Below are 14,358 nucleotides of genomic sequence, written 5' to 3' on the forward strand. Positions count from 1 at the left end.
TTAACAAGATGGATGCTGCAGAGTTTGCTGCCCCCTATATAAGGGTATTTTGTATTTCACACTTTTGTTTAATTTGAATCATCAGAGCCTTTCCAGAGAGTTACGTTCGGAAGATGCAAAAACTCGAAACACTTGATAACAAACATTGAAAGATGTATGTATCATGTCGCAGATTTGCACAAAAACCATCGGAGGGAGAGCATCCTTCAGAAATCATACCTACTAGATGTAGTTTAAGCTGCTCTTTAAAGAAAAGCAAGGAGGAGTGAACACGAGGAAAGAAAACAGAACATTTGAAATTAGTAGTGAGCTAATGTTGTAATTAAAGCCTAATCTAATCTGTGCATTTGTAGAGCGTGTGCCTTACCCCAACGCGGTATCCCATTGCTAAGTAAGGAGCCGGTTGGCAAAAAGCACCATTACAACAGCCAGGTCTTGAGTAGCTTGCGAAGCTACAAAAAGGACGCAGTTTCAAAGACAGAGTGTTCCATAACGTAGGACCAAGCAGAGAAAAGAACCTGCCACCTCATGGAAAGGTGCAAACTTCTAGAGCGAAGGGTGCGCGTTGGTACATACGGATGCACAAAGATGCTCTAGTATTGGGGCAAGGCCCATTCTGGTCCACGTGCATAAAGCAAATCACTTTAAACTGAATGCGCTGTGTGATAGGCAACCAATGTAGAGCCTGTAGATGAAGAACAATTTATGTGGGGTAAAGGTTTTTCATATTGAAGGATTGTCTTGTAGTAGGGGTAGGAGGCCTGTCTTGGTTAGTCCACTGGTGTACTGTTTATATTGTCCTGCACACCTAAAACACATATGTACAGTTGTAATACAAATTCAGAATAAATGGTTGGAAACAATAAAAAAACAGAAATAGAAGGGTATTGAGGGGATATTTTGGGCAAAGCTCTGCTTATAAGAATGTTAGAAGGCATGAGCCATTTAGACAGATAATCAACTGAAGAATTTAGGAGGTACAAATACCAGATACATGACAGGGTGAAGCCTCAGGTAAAGGAGCAGTCATGTTTGGTGGGCATCAAGTTACAAAAGAGGAAAAGCAACAGCAAGAGGCTTTGATACAGAGCTAGAGCATTTCGTGGGAAACCTATGGCAGGCAGCATGGAATTTCATTGGAAGGAAGCATACATTATAAGTTGAAATAAAGTTGTTGGACTTTGGCCCTTAGGGCAGGTTCACCCCTAGACTTTTTGCTTGAAATGGTGACCTGGCAATGGTGATTTTTGGGATTCTGCGCACTTTCACTGTGTCCCAGTGGAAAGTGTGTGCGCACTCTGAGTGCATGTGCTGAGCTAGGCCTGCCCGCCCATAGGAATGCATGGGGAATGTATGTGTCCCTGGTAGTTCCTGATGCGTGGGGTGTACAGGCTTGAGTCTGGTATGTGTGAACTCGTGAGAGTGAATGCTGCGAGATGGTGTATGCAGCATGTATGTGTCTAGTAGGGAAGCGCCATTTCTAGACATGGCTGTACGTGTGCAGTGAGGGTGCTGGAGCGTGATTGGCTGGAGCTGGCTAGCATGCAAGGCTCCAGGAAGTCTGGATGGGTCTGCCCGGTGGTGAGTGTGAGATTAGCATGAGTGATGTGTGGGAGGAGTGTACCTGTGTCCTGGATGGGCTGGGTTTCCCCCACACAATGCTGGCTCCGCCCCCCTGTGGTGTGTCTAATGACCCAAGCCCTGCCAGTGAATAGAGAGGGTGGTTGAGGTAAACAGAGTACTCAAGAACCAGCTGCGACTGGTTCCGCCCCCACCCTGCACCTTCAGACAAAGGAATGTACTGTATAAAAATGGGGCTGTGTCCCCACAGAAGTTGTTCTTTCCTGATCCTACTTGAGGGGGCTGCTGCTGCTGGGGCCAGGAGGAACCGCCACTTGGACTGCCTCCCTGCCTGGAGGGCCAGTGAGCTGGCCCCTGGCCCAGCCTTGCCCCCCCTGCCTGCCCTGAGGAACTTTTGCTGGGCTTGTGTTTCCCCTGGAGTGCCTGGAAGCGCTTTATTTTGTCTGCCAGCGCTGGGAGCGCTTTATCTGCCTGAGGGCACCTGGGAGCGCTGTGTCTGTGCTTCTAGCGCTTAAGAGCGCTGTATTTTACATTTAGCGCAGGGAGCGCTGTAAATTGCCTCTAGCGCTGGGAGCGCTTTGTCTGCAGAGGCCGGTGCCCACCCGGCATTGTCCGCCCCAAGCGAGTGCCACCTCGCTTATTTTTTAGTGTTTTGTCGCCTGGCAGGTGCCCACCCTGCCAGGGACCTTGCCGCCCGTTTTCGCATTTACCTCGAGGGTGCCGACCCCTCGGTAACTTCATCCCCCGCCTACAAGTGCCTGGACCGGGCCGCCGCACTGCCCACGACGACCCGGAAGTGGTTGGCCGGCCGGCCAATCAGAGAGCTTGGCGACGGAAGTCCCGCCCCCGCAGCCGCGACCCGGAAGTCAGGCAGGCCGGGGGCAGGACAGAGAGTAAAGCCGGAAGCTGCTGCCTGCCGGGGCTCCCATGTGAAGGGAGAGCCCCGGGGAGAAGGAGAGCCCAGGAGAGAGAGGGGAGAAGTCTGCGGCGAGCCCCGAGGAGCGGGAGCTCTTATGTGTCCCCAGTGAAGAGGAGCAAGGCCGAAGAGGAGTCCTATCCCCCTGCGAGGAGGAGCCCCTCCCCCCGCCACAGGAAGCCGGTGAGTGGGGCCCCGGGGGCATTCCTTCTTTGAGCCCGGAGAGGCTCTGGCCGCATATTTGTTTTATAGTCAAAGGAAACGAGCCACTGCTACAATATTTGTGATATTTGAACGTCATATTTTAAAGAGACACGTCTTCACATCGAAACTACAAAAGAAAATTAACCTGTCACCCATGCGATCTTCTCCAGCGGCTGTGGTTTTCAAAGGGAAATTTATTTCCCAACGGCAGTGCGGGAGTGTTTCTGTTTGGAAGATGAGGAGGTCGAAGGGTGGGTTATTTGTTAAAGGATTCGGCTGTGTCTGAAGTTAGTCAGCAGAGTTGGCTTACCTCTTGGTTTATTCGATCTACTCGATGCGACATGTAAAAGGTGTCGTTTTCGTGTTAAGGAGCAGCGACGGTTGAAGCCAATTCATTAGGCTACGAGCTCTTCTCTCGCTGAGTGCCTTCTTCAACTGATGACGTTTTGGAACGTGCAGGAGGAGTCGGTGGACGGACTGCACGTCATCGAAGCTTCGGCGTGCTTCACAAGCTTATGTTTGTCATCGCGTTAGACGCAAACGTCTGATGTCAAGCGTTTGGGGGATTGCGCATTGTTTTTTCTCTACGCGTCGTGAGAGAAACTTAAGCAATTCACAGATCATGTGAGGAACTGCTTTCATGATGTGTCAAGCGGATTCTACATAACGCTGTGTGCCTTTGAAGAAGTTTAGAATTGTAGGAAGGATTTATTTTTGTCTTTGCAACATAACTCTGCTTCAGTGACAGTTGGATTCGATTTTCAGTTTATTTTTTTTATTCGATTCAAAGAATTCAAGAGTAGTTTGTTTATTATTTTAATTTTGGAATTTTATATTTATTTATCATAATGCAATCTGTGAACCAACCACCTCCCTTCTTGGAAAGTCCAGGAACACCACAGATTCAATGGAGACAGTGGTTCGATGCCTTTGAAACTTATATTGGTGCTATTGGTGCTTCGAGATACAGGGCAGAAAGGAAGAAATTTTTACTGTTGAATTGCTTGGGATTTGAGGGGAGGGAAGTGTATAAGCATTTACCTGATTTGGTTCTTGGTGTGGGCGAAATACTTGATGAATACCGAGAAACGATTAAGAAACTTGTTATCAAATTTGATGTGCAACCAAGTTTAGTTGTATTAAGGCACACATTTTTTAAGAGGGAACAACTCCAGAGTGAAGATGTTGATTCGTATTTAAGTGCTTTACGCAAATTGTGTGCGGAGTGTCAGTTTGGTGAATTTAGAGACCAATTAGTGAGAGATCAATTCATCGCACACTGTAGTGACAAACACATACAACAACAAGCATTTGCAATGCAATAGGTCTCGCATTAGGAAAGTTTGAGCTATTGGTATTGTAAATGACTTTTTATTAATGTGTTGGTTTGGAAAATAGCAAAATTAATAGCTTTGTCATTTACAATACCAATAGTTCTAACTTTCGCAAATGTGACACCTATAGTATTTGTAATACAATATGTGTTGTATTTACATGAGTTAGATGTATTGATATTACAAATAACAATGTTTTTTTTTGTTAATAATGAATACTTACATTTTAATGGGAGAGAACCAGCGCTTCTCAGCAGGGGTGAAACATTTTGAATGGGAGAGTACCAGCGCTTCTCAGCAGGGGTGCAACACTTCTGGGAGAGTACAACAGCACGAGTGCAATGCTTTTAATGGGATGGTTCTAAACCTTCCAGTTACTGGTGCAATACATGTATCAGCACTTCTCAGTACCAGTGCAATATGTGTACTAGCGGTTCTTAGTACTGGAATAACACTTTTAATGGGAGAGTGGCAGCACTTCAAAGTACTGGTACAACGCAAGTACCCAAGTTTTTCAATACTAGTGGAATATTTTTAATGGGAGAGAACCAGCACTTCTCAGTATTTGTACAATACTTTTAATGGGCGAAGAGCTACGGATGTCAGACACCCCGAGAGACAAGGACAGCCTGCTACGGAAGTCAGACACCCCTAGAGATGAAAACAGCCAGGGGCTACAGAAGCCAGACACCCCGAGGGATGAGGACAGCCTGGAGCTACGGAAGTCAGACACCCTGAGAACCAAGGACAGCCTGGAGTTACGGAAGTCAGACACCCTGAGAGACGAAGACAGCCTAAAGCTACAGCAGTCACACACCCCAAGGGACGAGGACAGTCTAGAGCTTCAGAAGTCAGACACCTTGAGGGACGAGGACACCCTGGAGCTACGGAAGTTAGACCCCCCGAGGGACGAGGACAGCCATGAGCTTTGGAAGTCAGACACCCCAAGGGACGAGGACAGCCATGAGCTTTGGAAGTCAGACACCCCGAGGGACGAGGACAGCCTTGAGCTACAGAAGTCAGACACCTGAGAGAAGAGGACAGTCTGGAGCCACGGAACAGTCGGACACCCCAAGAGACGAGGACAGCCTGGAGCTACGGAAGACAGACACCCTGAGAGACGAGGACAGCCTTGGGCTACAGAAGTCAGACACCTGAGAGACGAGGACAGTCTGGAGCTACGGTAGAGTAAGACACCCTAAGAGACTAGGACAACCTGGAGCTGCGGAAGTCAGACACCCCGAGAGACGACAGACAATAGAAGGCCACGGTTTTTAGGAGTTCAAGTGCCTCTGCTCTGCGCGAGTGTGAGAACAGGAAGCTCCGCTGTGGACGCGGCCCGGAGTGACTTCGTGTTGGAAGTTTAAAAAAAAATTATATTGTGAAGGAAGAGGCCGGTGCAGCAGGATATCCCTTTCCATAGTCTGCGACCATTGGAATGTGCCAGAAATGTGGAGAAAGATAGAATGAGAAAGAGAGAGAAGAAGGGTGAAAGAGAGGGATAAAGCGAGAAGTAAAGAGAAAAATAGCGCGGAAGAGAGTAAAAGAAAGAGAGTGAGTGAGAGGGAAAGAGAAAGAGAGAAATGGGTACGAGTATGAGAGAGGGAGATAGAACGAGAAGCATGGAGAAAGAGATAGTGAGAACAAGAGAGACAAGCAATGGTAAGAAATGGCCTGACCGCAATAGTCCTACGTCAACAGGCAGCTAAAAGGTGTCCGTAGGCAAAATTTAAGAAGAATGTATGTAATGCAGCTCATAGTAAGTACCAGTGGCTGATTATTTGAGCGTTCCAACCCTCGCTGTATGCACTACCAGAATGTGCCACATAATGCAGACTCTTTTCCTCCCACTAAATTACCTCCGTACACATACATTCCCGGAGACATCCGTCACTGTAGAATTCCCACTGCTCAACTGAGAGATTTCACAAGCTATGGAGTCCATGGTCTGCGGCATAACTATTCTACAGAAAATAATGGTAACCTAAAACCTATATTGCGGTGCATTTTTTTAAAGGTCTTTTTCTGTCTTAAACCACATGTGGGCGTCTACATCACTGCAAGCTGCAGTTGCACTCAGATCTGGAATGGAAGGATTATGTAGGTGAACGAGGTTAATGTCCGTGTTCTATTCACATGGCCACAGACTACAGTAAAAACAGAAAGCTGCCCGGGCTGAGTGAGAGGGCGGGGGCTGCCCGCGCATGCATGCTCCGAGCCCCGGCGCCAAAGCTGAATGCGGCATCTGAAGTCCCGGGTCCCGGGAGGGGGCCCGGGTGAAGACCAGCGCTGCGGAGGAGACACGGAACTGGGGCCCGGGTGAAGACCAGCGCTGCGGAGGAGACACGGAACTGGGGCCCGGGTGAAGACCAGCGCTGTGGAGGAGACAGGGAACACGCCGAAAGAGCCCGATGAGTGGGGGTGGGGGGGTGTACGCGCGTGTGTCTGTGTGTGTCCGAATGTGTCTGTGGGTGTGTCTCTCTGTGTGCGCGTGGGTCTGCGTGTGTGTATGCAGTGTGTGTGTGTCTGTGTATGCGTGTGGCTGCATATGTGCGCATGCGTTAGTGTGGCTGTGTGAGTGTGTTTGCGCATGGGAATATGAGGCACGAGAGGGGCACGGCGCCGTACGCGCCCACGAGGTCTAATCTGCGCTCGTGCCCCTCTCGTGTCTACATTCCCAAATACGGCTAACAATAGGTCTTTCGCTGACGCTCAACCTAAAAACTACTGACCATGGGTAACCCCACTTTAGAAGAGGTTATAAAAGTGTCTACAAGTCTTGAATTAGCTCAAACTTCTATAAAAGAACTAAGCAAGTCGGATGTACACAAAGAAAGAGTGAATGCTGTTGTTTCTCAGGTGCCCAAGACTAGTTATTCTAGGAAAGAAAAGCTCAATGAAAAAGGATCTTTCAAAAAGAATATGTGTTACAGGTGCGGTTATCCTCCACACTCCAAGGAAAACAGTTTTTGTCTGGGGAGAAATGCAAAGTGCTATAAGTGTGGAAGGTTTGGTCACTTGGCTAAAGTTTGCCAAGCCAGTTTGAATAGAAATGAAAAGGTTAGTTGTGTGGTGTCTGAAGATTATGTCTCAGAAAAGGATATGGTGAAAGAGTTTAATGATATGAATGTCACTGTTACGGATGATGGGGTGGTGACTGGGGATCCTTCTGAATGTGTAGATCCTTATGTGGATATTCTGGTTGGTGATGTTTGTCTGAAGCTTCTTGTGGATTCTGGAGCTAGAATAACAATGATTACTTTTGAGTTATTCAAGCAATCTTGGGCAGATAGGAAACTGTTTCCCCCAGATAGGGCACCTGTCTCTTATGAGGGTCGCAAGATAGATTTGGAGGGCTACATTGAAGATGTTTTAGAATTTAAATAAAGGAAGAAACATGGGAAGATATATGTAGCTGTACGTGGATTGAACATATTAGGTAGGTACCATCAGGGCCTGTTTGGCATGACGTTGAAGCCTGGTGCTAAAGTACAGGTACTTGTGGTACAGGATATGCCGGATTCCATGTGTCTTGAGAAAGAAATTCCCAGGGTTTTCTCTGATTCTCTTGGAGAAATTGCAGGTTTGTTTTAAGCATAGGATCAAGGTTAAGAGTAATGCAGTGCCTGTGAAACACAAGGTCAGCTCTGTTCCTTTTAGTTTAAGGGCGGATCTTAAAGCTGAACTTGAGAGGCTGGAGAAGAATGGCATAATTGAGTCAATTGAGTCTAGTCTGTGGCTTAGTCCCTTGGTGGTCGCGCGGAAGAGGAATGGAGAGATTCGTCTTTGTTGTGATCTCAGGAGTCTTAACAAGGAGATTTGGGTAGATGCCCACCCTCTTCCAAAAATTGGTGATTTATTAGACGAGTTGAGAGATGCACAGTGGTTTTCAAAGATCAATTTAGACTCTGCTTACCACCAAATCGTATTGGAGGCTAAGTCTAGGCATTACACCGCCTTCAATTCTCCCTTTGGGACATTTCAATTCTGTAGAATGCCGTTTGGGCTCGCTTCGGCGGCCTCGGTATTCCAAAGAGTCATGCAGAGTGTGCTCAAGAATGTCAAGGGAGTTGTAATTTTCCAAGGCGATGTGTTGATTTTTGATAAATTTTTGGAACAACATGATCACACTCTCAAGTCTGTTCTTATGAAGTTTGAAGAAAAAGGCATTGTTGTTAAGAAGAACAAATTTGAATTTTGGAAAAGGGGAGTTGAGTTTTTAGGACATTTAGTTTCAGGTGCGGGGGTTTCTCCTAGACCTGGATTGATTAAGGCTGTGGTTGATTGTCCAATAACCAAAAATAAAGATGAACTTTGTTCATTTTTGGGTTTATGTGAATTTTATTCACGTTTTATCCCAGATTACGCGAGTAAAATGAAAGCTCTTTCGAATATGCTCAGATCTAGTATTGCTTTTGTTTGGGATGAGGTCTGTCAACAAACTTTTGACATGGTTAAAGCTGAGATGGTCTATGCTAAAACTTTGAAACCTTATGATCCCAGTGTCAGTTGTACCATTACGGTTGACACGAGCAATTATGGATTAGGGGCGGTGCTCACCCAAAGATCTGATGGGAAAGATGTCACTATTAGTTATGTCTCAAGAGTGTTAAGGGATCCCGAAGTGAATTACTCGGTGATCGAAAGGAGCTGTTAGCATGCTATTGGGCTTGTGAAAAGTTTCGGACCTATATCTGGGGAAGGAAGTTTGTAATACAAACTGACCACAAGCCTTTGGTCTACATTTTATCTGGAGATCGAGTTAAGTACGCCACACCTCGCATAGCTCGCCTTACAACCAAATTGTTACAATACCATTTTGTTGTTAAACATATACCTGGCAAAGATAACTTTACAGCAGGCATGCTCACTAGACTACCTTTACAAGATAAAGAAAATCTGGATTTGGAAGAGGATAGAGAGGATTGCTTTATTGCTTCTTTGGATGTTGTTGACAATATGGGTTGTAGTGAAAATGAATGGTTAGATGCTATGAACACTGACGTATCTCTTTTGAAAGTTAAAGACTATCGTTGCTGGATGGCCAAAGGAAAAAAATGTACCTTTTAATATACAACCTTTTTGGAAGGTCTCTGAAGAGCTTTCTATTGAGGATGGAGTTGTCATGAGGGATGAGAGATGCATACCTCCTGTGAAATTACGAGTGAAATTGATTGATAGGGCACATGATGGCCATCTTGGGCTCACTATGACAACAAGCATTTGCAATGCAATAGGTCTCGCATTAGGTAAGTTTGAGCTTTTAGTATTGTAAATGGCAATGTCTTTTTATTTTTGCAGTAGTTAAGTTTTGTTTGTATAAAAAGGAACATATAAAATATGGCTTGTACAAAAGTATCAAATTTTAATGATAGATAGAAATAAATTTGATATGTACATGCGATTTCCAAACGAGGTAATTGGAAGCATCACAAATATATTGTGCAAACTTTGCAATAGTGTTTTAGTTTTTTTAAGATATTTTTTTGAGAACATGATAATTAATACTTAATTAAAAGTGTCAGGCTTGTACTCCTCCTGCGGCGTTGAGCACAACAGCGCATACCTCGCCTGAGTTCACGCAGGATGGGGAACCCACTGCTAAAAAAAAGTGTGTTGAAGTCAACCTGGAGTCGGGTGATTATCGGTTTTCGCAAATTTGGAAAGGAAGCTGTGATTGTAATACAAGCTTCCATTGTCTGTGGGTAGCCTGTGCGCTTGTATACACTATACAAATACATCTAAGCAGAGGCTGAAAGGCTAGGTGGAAGTGAGCAGCCTCTGTGAGGTGAATCCACAAGTTATGCCAGGAGGAGGCCCCATATAACAATTGTGATACCAATCTATCATTCAACCCCTCTCGCCACTCAATCTTTCCTCACCCTTCCTCTGTTCATCTCTCCGCCACTCTCCCTGTCTCTAGTTTCCCTTTGTCGCTCTCTCTCTCTTATTTTCGGTTCCTGTTGTCTCCTCTTTCATCCCAGGATGGGGGTGAATGCTTTTTTATCAATAAAACGGCAATAAAAGGTATTTTCCTTTTATCTGTTTCTAATTAGATTTTATTTTCAAAGTGCAAAGGTATTTAAAACTTGTGTGGTTCTTGGTGTTTTTCTCGCATTCCATTGCACATTATTTGAATGGACACCAGTGAAACCACACCTGCTAGACTGATGATTGCTGCACCCCTGACCGTCGCCAAAGTGTATTAACGACTGGCACAAATGTCTTCATTTTGAAGGTATTAGCAAAGAGACCATTCAGTATACATGGTAGTCTATGCAGGTGGTAGATTTCCATACACACTCCTTTTTCTTCATGCATAATCCCGGGGATCTGTTACATAATGTACAATTTGTAAGAATATAAGTGGCCGAAACATGTGTTTGCTTGTTTTGTGTCACCTTTTCTACATGGAATTCCTTCTCCTACACAGCGTCCATGGAATAAGGAAGAGTTCACTTCCCTGCCCCTCCATGGAAAGGCACTTTCCTCTAGAGTCATTTCATGTGATTTGCGTGGTGGGGAAGTGACTATTTGTGGGTGTTCAATACATTTAACATGACCCTCCTGCTAGCTGTTCTCGCAGAGCAGCACAACTCTTCCCCTATCATAAAATTACAGTAAAAGAAAATCCACCAAAACTGATGATTTTCCACATTGTGACACAAAAATCCACTAATCCTGATTCACAGCATCGGAATATGTGGATGAGGCATTTAAAATTACAAATAGCTTTTTGGTCTCCTATGAATTTAAATGATGTGCGTAATACGTATGTGCGTATTGCGTAAAACGCAAGCTGCAGTAATTACAAACAGATCCCCCCAATGCAATTCAAACAATTGATTTCTCTAAGTGAGAGCCTACCTCGCTGTACTGTGGACGGGAGACGCTGTGCCCGCCTCCCTGCTCGGGGCCACGCTGTCATTGGCGGCCGCCGAGGCAGGAAGACAGGCAAACACGGAGGAGACATGGAGCCACTTCCTTTGGGCGGGACTTCCGTCTTCTGAAGTCCCGCGCATGTTCCCACGGAGTACCTGAGAGCGGGGCTCCCATGCCCGAGGGAGAGCCCCGGCTACCGAAGTCCCGAATGGCGGTAAGTGGGGCTTAGTTCTAGGGGGGAGGGGAGTGCGCTTGTGTGTGTGTGTGTGTGTGTATGTGTGCGATGGCGGCGGCGGGGGGAGGGGAGTCTTTGTATGTGTGCGTGCGTGTGTGTAGGTGCGCTGGTGTGTGTGTGGGGGGGTCTCTGTGTGTGCGTGTAGGTGCGCTAGTGTGTGTGTAGGTGCGGCGGCGACGGGGGGGGGTGTGTGTGTGCCTGTGTATGCGTGTGGCTGTGTATGCGTGTGGCTGTGATGTGCGCATGCGTGAGTGTGGGTGCGCATGCACGCAGTGTAATCCAGCCGAAGAGAAGCGCGTGGCAGTTTCTTGTCCTTCATTCCCCCGAGTCAGCTAGCTATAAGTCTCCACCTGGACGCATCCTTCGGATGGGAATTCCAGGCTCGACCTAAAATGGCGTTTGAGATTACACTATTGGTGGCCGTCTATGGATAGCAATGCTGATGAAAGAGTCAAGGAGTGTTGTGTTTGTGCTACTGCTGAGAAAGGTTTGATGGTTGTTTCTCCTCCTTTGCAGCCTATACCTTTTCCCTCTAAACCCTGGCTGAAAGTGGGAGTTGATCTGGTGGGTCCATTTAATTTTCTTCCCAATCATTTAAGATTTGCTTTTGTGCTAATGGACTTCCATAGCAAGTGGCCTGAGGTAAAATTTTGTGCCAGTCCCACTGCCAACTGTGCTATTCTAGTCCTAAGGGAAATTTTCATGAGGGAAGGGTTTCCTGAAATGTTAGTTTCAGACAATGGTGTTCAGTTTGTCAATGCAGAAATGCGTGTCTTTTTGTCGGAATCAGGAGTGTAGCACATGAGGAGTTCAGTGGGACATCCTCAAATAAACGGTCTAATCGAGAGAATGAATCGTGTGGTGGTGGAGTGCATAAAGTGGGCTAAAAATAACAATTTTGATGTGCAAAATGCTGTGAGATCTATGATTTGATTTTATCGCACAACTCCACATTCCATCACAAAAATTACACCATTTGTTGCCCTCAGGGGAAGATTACCGACTTCAACTCTTTATCCTGCGTGGCTATTAAGAACAGTTGCTCATAAGGTTTCATGTCATTCTGACAACTCTGATGATTTACAAACACGTGTCAAGGTTGCCCAGGGCAAAATGGCCATCAGATACAACGAAAAAAAATCAACCAAAACAGTGCATGTATCACCTGGTGATATGGTGCGTGTCAAAAATTATAGGACTGTCAGGAAGGGTTGTGACACTTTTGGAGAACATGTTTGTGTTGAAAAAGTGTGTGGTAATGCTGTCATGGTGGAAGGTGGGCATTGGTGGAATGCTGGAAAGGTTATCAAAGTGAAAGAGAGTGTTGACAATGTGTCATGTTCCAATCGTTCCATCTTGAGTGGTGTACCTGCAGAGAGTCCCATGGGTAGTGGATCTCAACATGGGTCTCCTTCTTTTGTGAGAAAATCTACTCGTGTGACCCGGCATCCATGGAAGCTACGTTAGATTTTCAATTTCTCTTCTTGTGGATCTTTGTTTTATTTGATTTTTCTCTTTTCTTTCTTTCTTGTTTATCTTGCTTTTTACCTGCTTTCCTTTTATACTTACTCAAGCTTTTCTTTGGGAAAAAAGAGACAATGTTGTATTTACAAATGCTTATTACTTTTCCCTTATAGAATGTCCATGTTGTCATGGGTCTAGTTGGGTTCTAATTCTGTAATGTGTCAGTTGGTGTTTCCCTGTGCCAGTGGATGGTGGAGTGGCTCGTTGTACCAAGAATAAACTCAGCAACCACCTAAAGATTTGTTTCCAGCATTTTATTTGTCACCCACAACATTATCCTTACAATAATAAAACGAAGATGGCTGTAATTCATTACTAGGTCATGCCACGCATATCGGGGTATGACCTACCTTCAGCTGACAATGCACCCTGCCCAAGGGCCGACCATAGGGGTGTCTGATATGTAGCAAAGGAACCCAAATAGGTTGGAGAAAAAGGTAAATGTCTTGCAAAGTTTAGGGGTTAGCCTTAAAAAGAGGGCCAGGTCCAACAGTTGCAAAGCTGAAACTTAAAGGAATTGACGGAAGGGCACAACCAGGAGTGGTACCTGCGGCTTAATTTGACTCAACACGGGAAACCTCACCCAGCCCGGACACGGAAAGGATTGAAAGATTGATAGCTCTTTCTCGATTCTGTGGGTGGTGGTGCATGGCCGTTCTTAGTTGGTGGAGCGATTTGTCTGGTTAATTCCGATAACAAACGATACTCCTCCATGCTAACTAGTTACGCGACCCCCAGCGGTCGGGGTCCAACTTCTTAGAGGGACAAGTGGCATTCAGTCACATGAGATCGAGCAATATCAGGTCTGTGTTGCCCTTAGATGTCCGGGACTGCACGAGTGCTACACTGAACGGATCAGCGTGTGTCTACCCTTCGCCGACAGGTGCGGGTAACCCGCTGAACCCCGTTCGTGATAGGGATTGCAATTATTTCCCATGAACGAGGAATTCCCAGTAAGTGCGGGTCATAAGCTTGCGTTAAGTCACTGTCCTTTGTACACATCGCCCGTCGCTACTACCGATTGGATGGTTTAGTGAGGTCCTCGGATCGGCCCCGACGGGGTCGGCAACGGCCCAGGCGGATCGCCGAGAAGACGATCAAACTTGACTATCTAGAGGAAGTAAAAGTCGTAACAAGGTTTCCGTAGGTGAACCTGCAGAAGGATCATTAACGGCGGAGCGGCCAGAGCGACTGACAGCGACAGCCCGAAGCCCTCGGCCGCCTCCTGCAAGCATGCACCCTAGGCACAGGGCCCTGCCCTGGTGCACTCGCGGCCGGCGGAGCGGTCTGCGGCCGCATGGGGTGCTGGGGTGAGGACCGGGACTTTGGAGGTCCCCTCTTCCCCCCGAGGAGGGCCTGACCGACGTGTGAGGCACTGGGGATGGGGGGCGGCCCCTGTCCCCTGTCCCTCTTTGAGACAGAGGAATATGCTACTTACCAGTATGCATCTGTTCTTGGCATGTAGGGCTGCTGACATTTATATCTATGCATAGATCGCCGCCTAGTGTTGGGTCCAGATGATTGCACATTGTTGTCCTGGAAGAGTCTTCGAAGTATCACGAGATAGGTGGCTCCTCCCCTGGACTACAGTGCGCATGGGCATCCCCTCCATGCTCAGATTGTTTTTCGCCATTGTGGCAGAGATGGAGTGTGATATAGTAAGTGATGACCATGCATGAGAA

At 46.5% G+C, this 14,358-nt stretch overlaps 2 pseudogenes across 1 annotated transcript in view; both read left to right on the top strand.

Moving 5' to 3' along the window:
* The window catches only part of LOC144752354 (major histocompatibility complex class I-related protein 1-like), a 1,183,291-nt pseudogene that overhangs the window by 215,229 nt on the left and 953,704 nt on the right, over positions 1-14,358 (top strand). The gene's annotated exons all lie outside the window — the stretch shown is intronic.
* LOC144757173 (18S ribosomal RNA) lies at positions 13,159-13,838 on the top strand (annotated as a pseudogene).

The sequence above is a fragment of the Lissotriton helveticus genome, chromosome 5_1 (assembly GCF_964261635.1).
Source record: "Lissotriton helveticus chromosome 5_1, aLisHel1.1, whole genome shotgun sequence".
Lineage (NCBI taxonomy): Eukaryota > Metazoa > Chordata > Amphibia > Caudata > Salamandridae > Lissotriton > Lissotriton helveticus.